Source organism: Sarcophilus harrisii, chromosome 2, assembly GCF_902635505.1.
Source record: "Sarcophilus harrisii chromosome 2, mSarHar1.11, whole genome shotgun sequence".
NCBI lineage: Eukaryota > Metazoa > Chordata > Mammalia > Dasyuromorphia > Dasyuridae > Sarcophilus > Sarcophilus harrisii.
In genome coordinates this window covers 371,798,538-371,818,504 of record NC_045427.1, presented here as the reverse complement: position 1 = coordinate 371,818,504, position 19,967 = coordinate 371,798,538, and the positions used below count along the sequence as shown (strand labels likewise).

Here is a 19,967-nt window from a genome sequence, read left to right as displayed (position 1 = left end):
TCCCAATCCCTATCTTTATGCCCACCTGCATTTTGGATTTCCTTCACAGGCTAATTGTACAATATTTCAGAGTCTGATTCTTTTTGTACAGCAAAATAACGTTTTGGTCATGTATACTTATTGTGTATCTAATTTATATTTTAATATATTTAACATCTACTGGTCATCCTGTCATCTGGGGGAGGGGGTGAGGGGGTAAGAGGTGAAAAATTGGAACAAGAGGTTTGGCAATTGTTAATGCTGTAAAGTTACCCATGCATATAACCTGTAAATAAAAGGCTATTAAATAAAAAAAAAAAACAAAAACAAATTCAGCCTCAGACACTTCCTAGAAAATGACACTTTCCCTCAAACGTGAAATGGGGATAAGAAAAGATAATATCCACCTTTCAGGGTTATTGTGAAGATTAAATGAGATATTATTTGGAATGGTCTTTTCTAACCTTAGAGCCCTAATAGCTTATTTTACCTTTACTTTGAATGTATCTCTCCGGAGCTTGCTATTACCATCACTATAGTGCCTGGAACACAGTAAGTGATTAATAAATGTTTGTTGAGTAACATTATATAGATTTTTTGCAGAGGCTGGGGAGGAATTCCCTTTTTTGATTCCAGTTCTGCTTTTCTTTATGTCCTCAGCTTATTGACACATCGCAGGAACATATCTACTTACTCAGTGCCTTGGTTTTACTGGAGAGGACTTTTTGACTACTCGCTTGCAGATGCAGAAACTGGATTTTAAAAGCATCCTTGCCAGCGGAGGGAGAATGGCAGTAATGTACATCCCGAAAGGGGGCGGGGCCTCAGGGATGAAGGACGTAATACGCCACCTGCTCCGCTTTCGGGGAAACTGCGGGGGGCGGAGCTATCCCCTCCAAGTCCTGGCAGCCTGTGATTGGGAGTTCGGGAGTGATGTAATATTAGAGCGCGGGAGGACGGGAGGTTTGCTAAGTCTGCTCCTGCGCACGGGAAGGGACGCCGGGAATTCTGGGGGCTGCGCAGGTCTTCTCTGTTTGCTGCTGGGAGGGAGAGCCAAGGTAGGGGTGTTGAGTTTCGCAGCGGGGCTTGGACTGTGGCTCATGGGGGCTTGTCGGCCCTGCTACTGGCGGCCTCTCCATCGTTATTCCCATCCCCCGAGATTGCCTTACACAGGCCGGCCCACTCACCCCTCCGCACTTCCGTACAAGGCCCCGCCCCTGATCACTCCCACGGGAAGCCCGCCCCTCTCCCAAGCGGTTTTGCCAACTATGAGCCTGCGAGCTTGACCGTTTTCCCCGACTGCCCCGGGTAGTCCCTGGGAGCGAACGTGGTGGGGAAGGTGGCGTTTGGTCCCCGTTGAGGGGCAGTGATCCATAATCACTGGAAAGCTGGGACTTTGGGCCGCTTTCCGGTATCTCTTGGCGCATCCATTTTTTTTTCCTTTGGTTGGGGGCGGGGGCGGGTTACTTGAAAGTGTCCGGACCTGTTTGATTTCTGATGGGCTTTCCTTCCTCAGCTGAAACCCACTAGCCAACTAAACCCAATAGCAAAGCCCAGCCATCCTCTGAAGCAAGTCAGATCTTGCGGAGAAACGACCTCTTTAGTAGGCAAGAAAAGCCAGACTTTTAGTTGATTCTTAACTGTTTGTAAATATAAGTGGTATTTTCACGGTGAAAACTATGTTTTGGATTATTTCCCTTTTAGGTGTTAGTTCCCCTTTTCTGTCAAAATGATGGCATTTATATGTCTCAATAAAGTTTGCAAAGCGTTGAACCAATATCATCACAGGTTTTCTTTATGACAATCCTGGGAGGCAGTTATCCATTTTACAGAGAAGGAAGCTAAGGCACAGAAATGCTGAGTGATTTGCTCAGGGTCACAAGTGAAAAGTTTCTGAGGCCAAATGTGGACTCGGGTTCGATCCACTCTCCACTCTGTCTATTTCACCACTTAGGTGTCTTGCATTGTTCTTTTAGGCAAACCACTTATTCTTTTTGGAATTGTCTTGGCAAATGAAGAGGTTTTGCCGGATGACCTCTAAGGAAGGATCTGTTTTCATGTTGTATTTGTCATAAGTTAAGACATCAGTCCCAGAAGTGGATCTCTGGGAGTCGCTGAGTTCTTCAGACCTGACAAGTCAAATCTATTTCCATAATAGTACTAAAACGATATTTAACTTTTTGTTCCTATTCTCTGGAACTTTCCAGATGCAACTAACTTTTAAGAAACTACCTCTTGTCCAGAAAGAATATCCATGGTTATCTAAAAGGGCTATTAAAATATTCTTCCCTTTTCCAACTGTATGAGGCTGCATTTTCTTTTTATATCAAAACCAAAACGACATATTGCAACAGATTGAATGCAGAAACTAATATGATATTCTGCCTAGTTTCCTTTAACTAGGACAGAGATTAAAGAGATTTGCAAAATCATATAAAACAATGATACTTTTCATTAAAATGTTATTCATATGACTATGTAGTAGATTATTGTTATTTTGAAATTAACAAAGATTTAAAACATTTTATCAGTTTTAATTTCTGATATGGTAAATATTAGTAGATAGAAGACATGTAAATAAAAGCTCTTTGGAGACTTTAATTTTTAAGGATGTAAAGGGGTCCTGACATCAAACAGTTTGAGAACCATGGGTTTAAGGAGAAAACCATTTACCTATTTTAAGGAGGGTAGATGAATGCCAAATATCAACAAAATCCAATTGTCTGATGCTGAGTCTCCAGCCTTCCCCAAGTCTCCTTACATACTTCTCAGTGATAGAAAGCTTTATTTTTTTTTTTGCATCAGAAAAAAAAGAGGATAAAATATTATTAAAAGTAATGAAATAAATTTTAAATGTAATATTAAATATCTTTAATTATTATCTTTCATAACCTCTTTTGGAGATTCTGCATTTTATTCCAGAAATATTCTTTAAAATATTTTTTGTACTATTTCAGAATTGCCTTTTGGGATAGTTTGAGCAACCACAAAAAAAATTAGTTGTAATAATTATTCATATCTAGTTTTTGACCAGAAAAACCTGGTATTTACTACTTCTGTCACCTTACTCTAATTGATTCAATAGGCGATATAAAGACAAAATGACACAGAATTCTTTTCAAGGATTTTGTTTTCGAGAAGGGGATGCAATATATGAGGATCATCAATTATTTGAGCCAGGGTGAAGCACTAAAAATTAAGGGGATCAAGAAAGGCTTTTGAAGCCAGTGGCATCATAGGAACTGATCTTTGAAGGAAATGAGGGATTCTAAGAAGTTGAGATGAGTATATTTCTATTTTTTAAAATTTATTTTATTTTAGCTTTTTATTTACAAAACATGTGCATGGGTAATTTTTCAACATTGACCCTTGCAAACCTTCAGTTCCAAATTTTCCCCTCCTTCTCCCCATCCCTTCCCCTAGATGGCAGATAGTCCAATACATGTTAAATATGGTAATATATGTTAAATGTATACATATATTGTATTTTACATATACTTTAACATATCTAACATGTATTGGTCTACCTCCCATCTGGGGGAAGGGGTAGGAAGAAGGAGGGGGAAAATTGGAACAAAAGGTTTTGAAATTGTCAATGCTGGAAAAATTGCCCATGCATACATCTTGTAAATAAAAAGCTATAATAAAATAAAATATATGTTAAATCCAATATATGTATACACATTTAATACAGATATCTTGCTGCACAAGAAAAATCTGATCAAGAAGGAAAAAAAAAAGAGAAAACAAAAATGTAAGCAAACAATAATAGAAAGACTGAAAATGCTATGTTGTGGTCCACACTCAGTTCCTACAGTCTTCTCTCTGGATATAGATGGCTCTCTTCATTATTGAACAATTGGAACTGGTTTGAATCATTTCATTGTTGAAGAGAGCCGCGTCCATCAGAATTAATCCGTGTTATACTCTTGTTGCTGTGTATAATGATCTGCTTCTGTTCATTTTATTTAGCGTCAGTTTATTTAATTTGAAATGAGTATATTTCAAATACCAAGAACGTTAAAGTCAAGGAGGCTTGAGATGGAGTGCTATTGAGTAAATTGTATCCCCTTTAATCTTTGAGAGGGACTCTGATGTAAATTGTGTCCCCTTTAATCTGTGGGAGAGGGCCCTGATCAGGCGTCTCAAATCCTCCTGGCCTATGGGAGGGGCCACACTCGTTCTTAAGGGTAATTCCCAGATAAGTAATCTCATTCAATTGGAAATCTTGGCCAAATTGTTCCCCATCTCAGGGCCTGGACAAACCCGATAAAACCAAAGGCCTGTCAATCCACTTTTGCTAATTTCTAAGAGGAGTTTGCCCACTAAGAAAGCTGTTTTCTTAGCGTTAAAAAACCCATCTTTGTCACAAACTTTGAGCCTGTATTCATTGGGGTGTGCAAATTCTTGAATTCTTTCACAAAACCTGTACAACTGGCCAAAGGGGATTGCTGTTAGGGGATCTCTCAACCCTCACTTCTCACATCTCAATGCTGTGTCTTAGAAAATAGCAGGTAAGTCATTTTGGAATGGGAAGTGCATTAAAGATAATATGAAGTATATTTGGAAAGATAGGTTAGAATTAAATCATGAGGGGCTTCAAATTCAAGATGAGAAATTTTTATTTTGTCCTAGAGAAAATAGGGAGTCATTGAAGAGTATTGAGCCAAAGGAGTGATGTGATTGGCATTGTGCTTTAGAAAGATTATTTAAATTTGACAGTTCTGTGGAGGCTGGATTGGAGAGAAGAAAAACTAGCTGCCAGTAGTTTAATTAGGAGATTTTTGCAATAGTCCAAGTTAAAGGTAATGAAAATCTGAACTGGGATGGTAGCCTTGTGAATGGAAAAAGGGGAAAGATGCAAGATATTTAAAGTAGATTCAACAAGCTTAAAAATTGAGTTGAGTAAAGGAGTGGAAATATTTGAGCATAATTCTGAAATTGAATTTTCACCGTGTCGAGATCAAATTCACCACACTCAAAGGATGAAAATATTCTTTCACTGGAGTTACTCAAAAGAATGTTACTAACATAGTTCAGTCACTCAGCAAGGCACTGGGCTAGGTGCTAGGGATAGAAATACAAAGAACGAACTAATCCCTATATGCAATGAACTAATATTCTAATGGAGGATACAAGTACATGAAAATATATATAGCAGAAATACAAAATAAATGCAATGTTACAAAGTGCTGAGGATACAAAAAAGAGAGGAAAGTTGCTGCCTCTTGGGAATTCAGAATCTAAGGGGGAAGAAAACAAATAGTATAAATAAGCTATATACATTATAGGATAAATAGGGAATAATTAAAGAGATTGGGCACTAGAATTAAGAGAAATTGGGAAAAAGATAGCATAACCAGGATAGTTTTGAGAGTCATCAGCATAGAGATGAGGAGCAAATGAGATAATACTTGTAAGTATTTAGCACACTATCTGACAGATATTAGGTGCTTAATAAGTGCTTATTTCAGTCTTTCTCTCCTAGACTCATTGATCCTAATGATGGACCTCCTTGAGCAATTGAAATACTTCTTTCATCCCACTGACACTTCCAGGCTACCATCACTTAGTAATTTGTTTTTTGAGGTTCATTTAGTCCATATTTATCACCCAATCCAAATTCTGATAACATGTTTACTGACTTCCAGGACATTCTCCTTCCTTCATGAATTCAGTGCCTCCCTCTCAACTTTCAACATAGATAATGATATTTTCTCAAATTCATTAGTCCTCCAGTTTCTAAGCATACTTGGTTCCTCCCCATTATTTATTTCCCACCCTTACCACAGCTTCACATAGAAATAGATTTAACCTTAATCTTGCTATTACCCTTAAGTATTCCACATCCATAGTCATGAACTGCTAAGATTGCTTTATCATATCATAATCTGTTGTCATTCTATCTCTTCCTCTGTCTTGCAACTTCAAATCATGTTCTTCCTCACTGAGACTCCCAGTCTCTCTACTTCTCAATTTTTTTCTAGCCTGAATTGGTTATACTTACTCATCTTGACCAGTTTAACTCTATACTATTCTCTTCCTTCCAGCCTTTTGCCACATTATTTTATGAAAAAGATCTTGCTTTTCAAAATCCCATCTTGGATTATATATAGAGGGCCACAAATAGTGGGGAACTCTGGGAAAGGTTTACTTGAAGCAAGGATACTTACAGCCGGGTGTTTACTCAGTGTGATTGATGAGATAATGGTTCTCTGGTTCACATATATACTTCGTATGATGTAATGATGTAATCACTTTAGTTTAATATGATATCACTCTAGTTAGCATATACTTAGTGTGATGTAATGAGACTGAGATATTTAAGGGCTGAGTGGACTGGTGACAAGAGCTCCAACTTGGCCTCTGACTCGGACTCAGGACTCTGACAAGACACAGCAGACAGACAGAGATCTTCCTGGTGGCTCTCCTGCCTTCATCACTCCTCCACCTAAGACCAAGGCTCATCCAGAGATCCTCCAGAGAGCTAGTCCTCACATTTCAGAATTATTCCCACCATCCCCTTCCTCTACCCTTGTTTATTTACAATTGAAATACGAAACAGTGCTGATTATACTCACAATCCAGTTTTAACTGCACCCTTAACTGAGGCAAAGCAATCTTTTTATACCTTTCTACTTGATTCAAAAGCCCCCTCAACATAGTAGATTTTTCCAAATCTGCATTTTCTCAAATTTCCAATTATTTTAAGTAAGCTAAGAGTGGAGGTTATTCACTGAGAAGTTTCCTCTCATTTTCCTTTGCCACATTTCCCATCACTCAGATACTTTCTCCCACTATTTATTCCATTTATTTCACATGAAGAAGTGGATTTTTTTGTTGGAGTCCAGCTCCTGTAGTGAGATGAAGGACGTGACAACATACCAGGGCCAGGCAGAGAAGTCCCAATTATGGGACTTAAGTTTATTGATCAGAGAGACAAACATATATACTTCAAATCCTCATAGGTTTGATACAAAGTACACTCTTTTAAAATTCCTATAACCTAACAAAATCTACTATGATGTAAATGATTGAACTCCTTAAGCCCCAGATCTTGGTTACTTAGATAGAGATATAAATAGTTGAGATATGCATCAGAGTAAAGTTTATTATACCATTGTCTCTGGTATCTTTCTCCCAAATACCTTTAGTCTCCTTGTGGACATTCTTTCCTGTCCTAAATTCAACGGTTTAGCTTTTAATCCAAAGAGTAGTATTTGCATTTTGCTTTAGTTGCTAGATTATTTATTATATTGACAAGCAGTTTCTGCTATTTCATGAGGGAGTTTTGGTGAGCCAAGTTATTGTGACTCAAAACCTACAATGGAGTGTTACCCCTGACCCTCTACACTTTTTTTTTTTGGTCAAGTCTTACTCCTTTATATAGTTAGATAATCCTATTCTATCCTGTCATTCTCAACAAATCATCCCCACTATCATTCCTCTTCTTTGTCTGCTTTTCAATTGTTATCTGTCTATTGGCTATTTTTCTTCTGCTTACAAAGATGCCCGTTTCCCCATCTTCAGAAAACCCTCATTCAGTTCATCTAATACTTTTAACTATTGTCTTTTTTATCTTTTTCCTTTAATGTGCTTACACTTTACCAAATCTAATGGCCTCTTGGTTTCCATTCTTCTTGATTTTTTTTGCAACCTTCAACACTATTGATCATTCTCTTCTCCTTGCTACTCTTTTTCTCTTTAGGTTTTCATGACACTGTGTCTCCTTGTTTTCCTAAGTATCTGACCGTTCATTTTCAGTCTCATTGTTGAATCTTCATCTATGTCTTGCATACTAACCATGGGTGTTCCATAGGGCTCTGTCCTGAGCCTTCTCTATATAATATTTCACTTGGTGATTTTATCAGCTCTCATAGATTTAGTTATTGTCTCTATGCTGATGATTTTCAAATGTATTCATGCAGCTCTTATCTTACAGCCTACTTCCAATCTTGTATCTCCAATTGTCTATTGAATATCTCAAACTGGATGTGCTATAGACATCTTTTTATTTGGTAATTTAAAAAAAATTTACACTTAAATACAAAATGAGAAAAAAAATATTGCTCTGTACATAGTAGATTATGAGAGGTTTCAGCATAAAACAATAAATTTCCATTTTAAGAAAACTAAATAATGAATACCATACTTTGTTTTCAAAGCTGCCCTGCTTTTCTCCGTTTTCTTGTTGATCTTTTTTTTTCTCTGCTGTACCCTTTTTATTTTGCTTCCCCCTTCCCTAAGAAGGTACAATTAAGCATTGATGTATACATATAAACATAGATGTCTATGAACACACACACGCATAGACACACACACACATATACACTCATACACATATGATAGCATCTTCTGTCATAAATTTAAGTCTTTCCATATTTTTCTAGAATCTAGATCAACCAGCTCATCATTTCTTACACCACACCAATATTCCTTTCTGGATTCAAACAGCATTTTCCTTCGCAGGATTTTTGAGGCTAATTTATTTATTGTTTAAATAATATAACTTTTTATTGACAATACATATCCCTGGGTAATTTTTTTACAACATTATCCCTTGTACTCACTTCTGTTCTGATTTTTCCCTTCTCTCCCTCCACCCACTCCCCTAGATGGCAAGCCGACTTATACATGTTAAATATGTTATAGTATATCCTAGATACAATATATGTGTGCAGAACCGAACAGTTCTCTTGTTGCACAGGGAGAATTGGATTCAGAAGGTTAAAAATAACCTGGGAAGAAAAACAAAAATGCAAACAGTTTACACTCATTTCCCAGTGTTCCTTCTCTGGGCGTAGCTGCTTCTGTCCATCATTGATCAATTGGAACTGAATTAGATCTTCTCTTTGTCGAAGATACTCATTTCCATCAGAATACATCCTTATACAGTATTGTTATTGAAGTGTATAATAATCTCCTGGTTCTGCTCATTTTACTCAGCATCAGTTCATGTAAGTCTCTCCAAGCCTCTCTATATTCATCTTGCTGGTCATTTCTTACAGAACAATAATATTCCATAACATTCATATCCCACAGTTTATCCAACCATTCTCCAATTGATGGGCATCCATTCATTTTCCAGTTTCTAGCCACTACAAAAAGGGTTGCCACAAACATTTTGGCACATACATGTTGAGGTTAATTTATAAGAGAATGATTTGGTCTTCAATAGTTCATATATTATTACTATATATAATGTTCTCTTGGTTCTGTTTAATTTACTCTTCACTATTTTGTGGCTATCTCTTCATGCTTTTCTAAAATTATTGAGCTCATCATTTCTTACAACAATGATATTCCACCATGAACATATACTACAATTTGTTTAGCCATTCTCCAACTGATAGGCATCCTTGCAGTTTCCAGTTATTTGCCACCATAAAGAGAGAGATGCTTTAAATATTGAGAACATATAGGTTCTTTTCTATTCTCTAATCATTGAGAAGCAGACCTACTAGTTGTTTTGCTGGTTCAAAGGGAGTTTAATAACTTTTTGGGCATAATTCCAAATCGTTCCAAAATGATTGGATGAGCTCACAGATCCACCAACAATGAATTAAGCTCCCATTTTTTCCACATCCCCTCCCAACACCTATCATTTTCCTCTTCTTTCATTTTAGTTAATCTGATAGGGTAAAAGGATATCTCAAGATTGTTTTAATTTGCATTTTTCAATAATTATAACATTTTTTCACATGATATAAATTTTTTCCCCATTGAAAAACTGCCTGTTCTTATCCTTTGACCATTTATCAATTGGCAAATGAATCATATTTTTATAGATTTGAGACATAAAACTTTTATCTGAGGAGCTCTCCATAAAATTCCCTCCCTCACTCCCCCCCCCTCCAGTTTTCCGCTTTCCTTTTGATTTTGTTTTATTTGAATAAAACCTTTTTAATTTGGTGTAATCAAAATTATCCATTTTACATCTCATAATACTATATCTTTTATTTGTCCATAAATTATTCACCATGTCTGATAGGTAATATGTTACATGTTTTTCAAATTTTCATATAATATTCCCCTTTATATCAAAATCATGTTGTTGTGCCACAGTTCCCTTTTAATGTCCTGACCTAGTTTCCCCATTGTCCTATTCAGTTACTCTGCCTCAGGTTATAACCTTTCCCTCTTAATGTTGATGAGATAAAGGTTTTATATCTTTAGGCTATAATCATTCCTTCTTAATATTTGACAGGATAAAGGTCTATCTACTTTAGACATCATTAGAATATCAGTAACCTCTCCAGTATCTCCCCCCATTATGTCATAGTAGGTGCCTCCCCCGATTAGGTTATCCCCATCCAGGTACCTCCCCCGTTATGTCATTGTTCTTGTTATCCTATAAAAATCTTGCTGTCCCAATACTTAGTGCTGGATTCTGTGAGATGATAGTCTCGTTCAGCCCTGGGACCAGCCATGGATCCATTTGGTCCCGTTATATCTCTCCATTTAATAAACTATTAAATTGGTCTCTAATCTCTGTCTTGCTCAGTTTCTCCGGCATTACATTTTGGAGCTCCCCAGCAAGATAACAGAAACTGAGAACGGGACTAGGGGTTAGAGACATTCCAAGTTTCCACTTTGGGCGGGGAAACAGTTGGGGATCAGTTCACCAGCTGGGACCATACCTGACAGTGGATACTTTCGATTCGGCCAGGGGAGAGTAAGACATTCTTAGCTCCTAGATTCTCAGAATAATAGAATGCTGATGGAATGATGGGCATTGAATTCTGAAAAGGTTATTATTCAGGACCCTGGATAATACCCTCTGGTTTTGTGTCTCCTAGATCTGTTTTTGTTTGTCTGTGTTTTGGCTTTGGTTTTGATTAGTGTTGAACTGGACGCAGTTGTCACTACCCGAGTGTGTCCTAAGACACATCTGGTTCTGTGTGCTAGTTAGCACAACTCTGGGCATTCCATAATATAAATATGGGTGTTTTTTTTAAGACAACATGTGGCAAAAAAAAAAAAAAATAAATAAATGGCAGGCTCCGTTTGGATTATGGGAGGGGAGGGCACACTGGAACTGACTTTGACTACTGGACAATCTAGGTGTGCCCTGTGTTCTGTGTGATTTTTTTTTTTTTTTTTGTCTATGTGCTCCTGGTCTGTGTTAAAAGTTTGCTGGACAGTCTAGGTGTGGTCTGTGTTCTGTGTGATTTGTTTGTCCGTGTGCCCTTGATCTGTGTTAATTTGACTTCTGGGCGGTCTATGTGTGTTCTGTGTTCTGTGTGATTTGTCTGTCTGTTTTGTTAATTTTTAGAGCTCTGTTAAATTTAAGAACAATGACATAATGGGGGAGGTACCTGGATGGGAATAACCTAATGGGGGGAGGCACCTACTATGACATAATGGGGGGAAGCACTGGAGAGGTTACTGATATTCTAATGATGTCTAAAATGGATAGACCTTTACCTGTCAAACATTAAGAAGGAATGATTATAGCCTAAAAATATAAAACCCTTATCTCATCAAACATTAAGAGGGAAAGGTTATAATCTGAGGCAGAGTAACTAAATAGGACAATGGAGAAACTAAATCAGGACATTAAAAGGGAACTGTGACACAACAATGTATTCATTTTGACCACTATTGAGGTTGGGAAAGAACCCCAAAAGGTTTTGGTCACAGATGTTGTGAAATGAATTTGCAGGCTTGAACCCATTTCCAAGTCAAAGGGGCAAAATTTATTGTAATTGTAATGCCAATTGAAGTGGCCTAAATTCCAAGAGAATTTAGCAAAGAAACAAGCAAAGAGACATATTTATCTAGTTCTTCAGGTTATAGATTTGCTAATTTTATGGCCTAGGGGTAGAACCAAGAAATGGTCTGAAGAATATGGTTATCACTGACTAAAAGATTATCTGACAGGCAGCAATGAACTAAGGAATGGTCTGTTCACTATTGTCTCAGGGGTTTGATTTGTGGTACTATCCTGAGACCCAGAAGACTTTAGAATTAGGTATATTTTTAGAACAATAGTATTCTCAGGTTGGGTGTTGGGGGTGGGGGAGGCTCAGAGTCACAGATTCCAAAGCCAGAGGACTTGAAAATCACTGACATTGTTAGAATAGGAGCCCCCTAAAATTAGGGGACCTTAAAATTACTGCTATATTGCTCTAGAAGCTATACCATATCAACACAAGACATCTTCAACTCAACATATCTAAAACTGAACTCATTATCTTTTCCCCAAATCTCTCCCTTTTCAAATTTAATTATTATTTTTGAGAGCATCACCATCTGCCCATCTCCTTTAAGCTGTTTATTACTTCACTCTCAACCTTTCCACCTTCCCCTCATAACTGTTCAGTTGACATGGCTGTGAATTTAACTTTATCTGACTTTCCTGAACCTTCTCTGATACTGCCATTATTCAAATTTAGGTTCTCATCACATCATCCTTGGACTATTATCAAAATAGCCTTCCCTTGGTTCCTTTACTGGAAGCCATCCTCTATTTAGCTGTTAAAGTGAACTTTATAAAATACAGTTCTGACTGTCCCTCCCTCCCTATCCCCATCCCTGGCTAGTCAAACTTTCAGTTATTCTCTGTTACAATATAAAAATCTTCTCTTAGTGTTCATAACTCTTTATAACTTGCCATTCCTCTTCTAGTTTTCCTACATTTGTTATTGTTTTGTCATTTCAGTCACATTTGATTCTTTGTGACCCATTTGGAGTTTTCTTGGCAAAAATAGTGGAATAGTTTGTCATTTCTTTCTCTAACATTTTACAGATGAGGAGACCAAAGCAAGCAAGGTTAAGTGACTTGCCCAGGGTTAAGAAACATAACTCAGCAGTGTCTGAGGTCAGATTTGAACTCAAGAAAATGAATTTTCATGACTCCTGGTCCAGCATTCTATCTACTGTGTCATCTAGTGCCTAGTACCTTCCAGTACTGTAAGAACCAGTGATACTGGCTTCCTTGCTGTTCCTTTCCTCCAGCAAGGCATTTCACTTCCAGATTGGCAATTTTTTGTTAATTGTACCCCATGACTAAAATGCTCACCCTTTTGCTCAGAACCTTCCTATTTCTCTAGCTTCCTTCCAAAGTCCATCTTCTATAGGAAACCCTTCCTGATCCCCCTTAATTTTAATGCCTACTCTCTCTTGATTATTTCCAAAATTTCCTGCATATATTTTGTTTGCATGGAGTTATTTTGATGTTGTCTCTCCCTTAATTGTGAGCTTCTTGAGCAGAGACGGGCCTTTACTTTTCTTTGTATCCCCAGGTCTCAGCATAGTGCCTGGCACATAGCATTTATTAAATACTTGTTAAATGTTTATTAACAGCCTCTAAATTCTCTGCAGTCTAGCCTTTTACCTTATTATTCAATGGAAACTGTTCTCAAAGTTACTAAGGATCCTTTTAATTGCTAAATCTAATGGCTTTTTCTCAATGTTCATCTTTTTTGACCTCTCTGCAGCCTTTGAGATTGTTGATCACCCTCTTCTCTCTTGTATTTTGTAGAACTTTTCTCTCCTGCTTCTCTTTATTTGTCTTACTTCTTCTAGGTCTACTTTGTTAGCTCTTCATCTAAGTCTTGCCAGCTAACATTGAGGATTTTCCAAGGCTTAGTCCTAGGCTTTTTTCTTTTCTCCCTCTATATTATTTCACCTGCTAGGTCTCAGTGATCCTATGTTCTCAACAATCATCTCCATGTAGACAGCTCTCAGATATCGTTTTTCTCTTCTTTCTGTCTTGCATTTCAATCATTTTTTTTGATATCTCAAACTGGATGTCTGTAGATATCTTAAACTCAACTTTTCAAAACACAACTCATCATCCCCCTCCTCCCCAACTCTCTCCTCTTCCAAATTTACCTAATACTGTAAAGGGTATTCCAGAATACTCACTGTTCCCCAGACTGGCAGCCATGGTGTCATTTTGAACTCCCCATCCTTTCACCTCTATATCTAATCATTTATCAAGTCCTGTCATTTATATCTTAATAATATCTTTTGTCTATACTCATGGATAACCTTTCTCTTCTCTGATACTGCATCTACTTTGGTGCATTCTGTTTGGTCTTCCTGGCTCAAGTATCTTCCCATTCATCTTTCACTTCCTAAAATGTATATCTAACCATATCACTGCCTTAGTTCATAAACTCTAGTAGCTCCCTTTGAAGCAGGAGGAAACTGTTTCCTTTACTAAAGTTGTGGTCCTTTTAATAAACGTATTAACTTTTGATCCGTGAACCCTTTCAGAGTCTCAGCCCCTCCTGGGGAAGGCATATCCTCCCCAGACAAGTTATCTTTCCAGGATGCCAGATCCTTTGATTCAATTAGAAATCCTGGTCAAAAAGCACCCCTTTGAAGTGTTAATTCCAATAGGAAATCTGGGCTGAAAACTGATAAGATCTAAGCCTGGGAACTTTGGCTTCTGAAGCCCCCACCTGATTTGATCAGCTTGAACTGTCCCAACCTCCACTAAGATATCCAATATAATAGTTTCCCTTAACTAAGAACTTTGCAGATGTACCTAGGTAGCTTGCCCAGCTGCCAAGACCCTTCTGCCCACTGAGAAAGCATTCTCAGTGCCAAAATTCCATTTCCTTAATAGAACTCTGCCATTATAAAAGTCTGTCCCTTGTAAACTGGTTTCTATCCAACAATAAACTTTAACTTTGCAACTAATAATTCGGGAACGAGTGAATTCTTTCACTCATAAACCCGCGGTCGATCTAAAGGGGATTCTTAACAACTCTCTTATTGCCACTAACCTCTTGACCACCAGGAATTGAGACTACTCAAACTGTATCACCTTCAGGATCAAATACAAAGTCCTCTGCTTGACTTTGATAGCCCTTCATAACCTTTTTCTTTTCTATCTTTTCATTCTCATACTTTCTCCTTCTCCTTGTGCTTCTTTCTTCCCATGGACACTTTTCCATCTCCTGACTGACTCATCTCTGGGGTTTTCACTGTCTGGTCTTTATGCCTGGCACATTCCCTCTGATCATCTCAGTTTCCTGGCTTCCCAAGAGGCTTCCTTATAGTTTCTCTCAAAGTCTTACCTTCAGGAAGCTTTTCCTAGCTCTTAATCTTCTCTCTGCAACTTTCTTCAATTTGTCCTGCATTTATCTTGTTTGTGCATAGCTTTTTGCATGTTATCTTCATCAGACTGTGAGCTCCTTGGGGTCAGGACTGGTTTTGTGTGTTCAAGCCTTTTCTTGTTCTTTCAATACATAGTAGGCTCATAGTAGTTGCTTAGTAAATGTTAGTTGACTGACTTGTTATTCTTAGGCAACACAAAACTAAAAGATGACATACTTCAAATTTCTTAGAAGTATTGTGTTTCTAATTGCATCTGTTGTCATAGTATTTCTGATAATATAGAGAACAATTTGTATTTCCCTTTGGAAAATATTTAGAACCTTTTTAATAAAACACTGGAGGTGCGGTAGGTCAAAAGGCCTTCCTTGAATTACTGAAACTTTGAACTAAGAATTCTTTTTTTTTTTTTTTTTTTTTTAGACTTTTGCCTTTTTCATTTCTAAAGAGAATGGGATATTGACCAAATTTAGGACATTATCCTCTTGGTCCATTACCAAAAGCAGTTGGTGCTAATAATCACCTTGCTCCTTTGAGAAATGATTGAGATCACTGGGAGGAGTCCATTATCAGTCCTCTGAAGGATTAATTAAGAAAGGAACTTGTAATATTCTCTTCTCTAAAATATAATCATTCTCTGGGAGCAGATTTCTTGGGGGGTTTCTGGGAGCAGCCTTCCTTTCAGTTCAAAGTAATAATCATCTCAAATGCAGCCAGGAGTTAAAGTCCAAATCCTTTATTGTTTCCTTCAAAATAGCCCGGTTAGCTTTCTCAGAGGCCTATCTCTCTCCTTGGTTTCGAGGGTTCTTGCCACTAGTCCTTTGTCTCTTCCAGCTTCAGCCTCTAGCTCTCTCTGAATCCAAAGCCTCCAGCCAGCACAAAGGTGGAAAATGGAATGAATTGACTCCACTTCCCAGAGAGTGGGCTTGTGGGTTTCTGACTTGTGAATCTCCCCAAGTCTCTAGTGGGCTTGTCCTTTAGTGGGCTCCTCCTTATATATGCTCGGTAAAGGTGTGAACTCTAATGTGCGAACTCTCTTAAAGGTGTGAACTCTAATGTGTGAACTCTAAAGGTGTGAACTATGTACATAAGTATTGTCTCTATCAATTCCAGTAACTTATCACCTTGTTTCAAGTTCTGGCCCATAACATCTCCCACTTCCTTTTGATTTAGAACATAGGTGGTCATGACCGCCCTGACTTCTCAAGGAGGTGAGAACCCCAAAAAAGGTGATCACGTCTTCCCTGACTGCTCAAAAAAGGGGTGAATACATTATAACAGGAGGTGATCATGCCCTCCTTGACATCTCAGGAAGGGAGATGAAAACACCCAAGAAAATGGGAAATCAAATCAGATTAGCAGGTTTCTGAAGGGGCTCACTCTTAAACAGGTATACATAAATCCATCAATATGGGAGGTATAATTACATAAATTACATAAACACATAGTAACATAACACAGACTAGTAGTGATGTAACAAATTACATAAATCAACATGAGGAATTATACATGTCCATAAGTCCTAGAAATAGACCAAAAGGAATCTATTGTCCATTAGTTCATGTGCCAGGAATCCAATAATTCCTGCAAGTTTTGAAGTCCTGTGGTAGTCTCATCTTGTGTTAGGGAATCCAATGATTCCTGATGGTTTTCAAGTCCTGCAACAGTCTTTATCAACAATTTTTTCATCTCAAGGAATCCAATGATTCCTGCTTATTTTCAAGTCCTGCAACTGTCTCATTATCAGCCGTGCTCATTCAGTGTCAGATCTTTCTTAGATCTTCTCCTTTGTTTTGAGGTTTTTCTCTTTTTCTGTCTCTCTCTAATGGATAAGGCAAATACAGCTCATTGGAACCCATCTGATTCCTTCTCCATCTGTAGAAATGCAAGCAAATCCTATCCCTCAAGCAGTTAACCTGTCTGGTCCCTTCCATTCACTAATTTCTGGATCTTTCCACATCACCTGGCATTTATCTAAAGATAGTGGAGCTGCTCTCACTGGACACTACCCTTCCAGTGGGTTATAAAATCTGTCTGCTGGAGCCAGTGCATCTTTATCAAAAATTAAAAAATTAATGGTATAGAGAACTAAATTTAGAAGTTCTCTAGGATTACCTGTGGCTCCCCCTTTCTTTTGTTTTTGGAGGAGTGTCTTAATGTCTCTATTTCTTCTCTCTACTATTGAGGATTAAAAGGTATGCCAGTAGTGTGTAAAATCTTATACTGTGCAAAAAAGTGTGAAAAGTGTTTAAAAGTATATGCAGGTCCATTATCTGTTTTAATTGCTTGTGGCACACCCATAACTGCAAATGGTTGGATGAGGAATTCAGTGACCACTCGGCTGTTTCTTTTGCTGCTGGTATTGCAAAAGTGAATCCTAGAAAGGTGTCTACTATAACGTGGATAAAAGGCAGAGGACCAAAAGATTTATAATGGGTCACATCCATTTGCCAGATTTCATTGGGTCTCAAACCACGAGGGTTCTTCCTTGGAGGGAGCGTAAGAGTGTGGAAAGGAAGGCAAGCTGTACAGCTTTTTACTATGCTCCTAGCTTCTTCTTTTGTTATCTCAAATTGTAAACGTAAAGCTCAAGCAACCTGATGGTATTTAGAATGAGATCTCTGGGCTTCCTGAAATAAAGGAGTACTGGCTAACATTGTTAAAAGGCTATCTGCCTTTGAATTTCCATCAAAAATAGGACCTGGAAGTCCACTATGTAAGTGGACATGCAAGATATAAATCTTATCTGGATGCTTTTTCACTTGCTCTTGAAGTTCCTTAAAGAGCTGATAAATATTAGAAGCTGCAAATTTTATTTGGGCTGTGGCAATTCTTTGTACCTCACCTACTGAATAGGCTGAATCAAATATTATATCTACATCTCCTGGATAATAAGAGCTAGCATGATTGCATATACTTCATTCTGCTGAGTGGACTGAAAAGGAGTTCTGACTACTCTCTTTATGGTTAAATCATGAGAGTATACAGCACGAATATTTTGTTTGGATGCATCTGTAAAGATAGTTGGTCCTTTAAGAGGAACCTTAGAAACCTTTTCTTCAAAAATCCATTGCCAATTATGTAATAGCTAGGTTATCTTTAATGGAGACCCATGTGCAAAATTTGGAGCCGTGGCCAATAAAATTTGCCACTCTGAGATGGTCTTGCAGCATATATTAATTTGTGTGTTAGTATAATATGTGTATATTTTGTCAGATCTTATCCCAGATAATTATATTACTTGCTTAATAGACTTTAATAAAATTCTAGCCACAAGTACTGGGTAAGGAGTAAGGCTTTGTTCTGGTTGTGCTGGGAGGTTCACCCACTGGATCTCACTGTCTCCTTGATGAAGGACTACTGGTGCCTCTTGTGTAGCAAAAACTGATATTTCCAAGGGTTTTTGAGTGACTCTTTCAACCCCATTGGATAAAGCCAGTTCAACTTCTCTCAAAGCCTCTTGAGTTTCTTTTGTAAGCTGGCGTGGTGAATTTAAAAAACTGTCTCCCCTTAAAATATCATATAGAGGTTGCAATTGATTGGTAATTAAGCTTAACACTGGTCACATCCATTGGCTATCTCCTATTAATTTTTGGAAATCATTTAAGGTGTCCAACTTTTCTGTTCTTTTTTTTTTTTTTTATTTAATAGCCTTTTATTTACAGGATATATACATGGGTAACTTTACAGCATTAACAATTGCCAAACCTCTTGTTCCAATTTTTCACCTCTTACCCCCCCCCTCCCCTAAATGGCAGGATGACCAGTAGATGTTAAATATATTAAAATATAACTTAGATACACAATAAGTATACATGACCAAAACATTATTTTGCTGTACAAAAAGAATCAGACTCTGAATTATTGTACAATTAGCTTTTGAAGGAAATCAAAGATGCAGGTGTGCATAAATATAGGGATTGGGAATTCAATGTAATGGTTTTTAGTCATCTCCCAGAGTTCTTTTTCTGGGTATAGCTAGTTCAGTTCATTACTGCTCCATTAGAAATGATTTGGTTGATCTCGTTGCTGAGGATGGCCTGATCCATCAGAACTGGTCATCATCTAGTATTGTTGTTGAAGTATATAATGATCTCCTGGTCCTGCTCATTTCACTCAGCATCAGTTCGTGTAAAACTTTTCTGTTCTTAAAGAAAGCTTTTGTACTGTAAGCGCCTTAGGATATACTTCATATACTAAATGTTGAAAAGGAGTATGTATGCCTTTGAATTTTTTCTGGAGCTATATGCAATTTGTAGTTTCTTAGTGTTTCTATGGTCTTTTGTAGATATGCTTCTAACATTTGTTCATCAGTGCACACCCCAAAATATCATCCATGTAATATAAAAATATTACTTTTGGAAATGCTTTTCTTACTGGAATAAGAGCAGCAGCAACATACATTCTGACCCATAACAGGAAATAAATTGTGATTTGTTCTAGAATGTTACCCCCCAAAGTATTTTTTAATATAATATAATGTAATGTTTGTTTTTTTTTGTTGTTGTTCATTATTCCAGTAAATATTACTTCAAGTTGTCTCTGATTAGGGAAGACATGTTGGAAGGCATAGCATAAATATTAGTCAATTGGGTCTTCTTTCCAATGCTTAAATATAAGATTAGTGTTAAAATAAACAAAATTGTTTATAGCAGACTTTTGCCTAAAACAGAATATAGTGTTAATATTTTCTCTTTGCTATCCTTTTAAAATGAATTTAGCATCTTAGACTCTAAAGCTCTTGGGAAAATAAGGGAAGGAAGGAGCTATATAAGGAGGTAGGGATTATGCAGTACAGTATCTTTTTCTTTTACCAGGTGCTTAATACCTGCTTATTGAATTAGTGAATGAGTTGAGTGTTTACTATCCCCTGGGCCCAGGAAAAGCTGGAGTTGTTTATCCTTTGCTTTCTGAAG

The 19,967-nt window shown here is 37.5% G+C and overlaps 1 protein-coding gene across 2 annotated transcripts in view; it reads left to right on the top strand.

Moving 5' to 3' along the window:
• The first annotated feature begins 905 nt into the window (after positions 1-905).
• The window catches only part of SIL1 (SIL1 nucleotide exchange factor), a 328,425-nt gene continuing 309,363 nt past the window's right edge, over positions 906-19,967 (top strand). Inside the window, exon 1 of one of the 2 annotated variants that reach the window (XM_031953358.1) lies at positions 906-1,037. The gene's annotated coding sequence lies outside the window, so the exon portion shown is untranslated. The remainder of the gene's footprint in view (positions 1,038-19,967) is intronic. The other variant, XM_031953360.1, reaches the window with a different exon arrangement.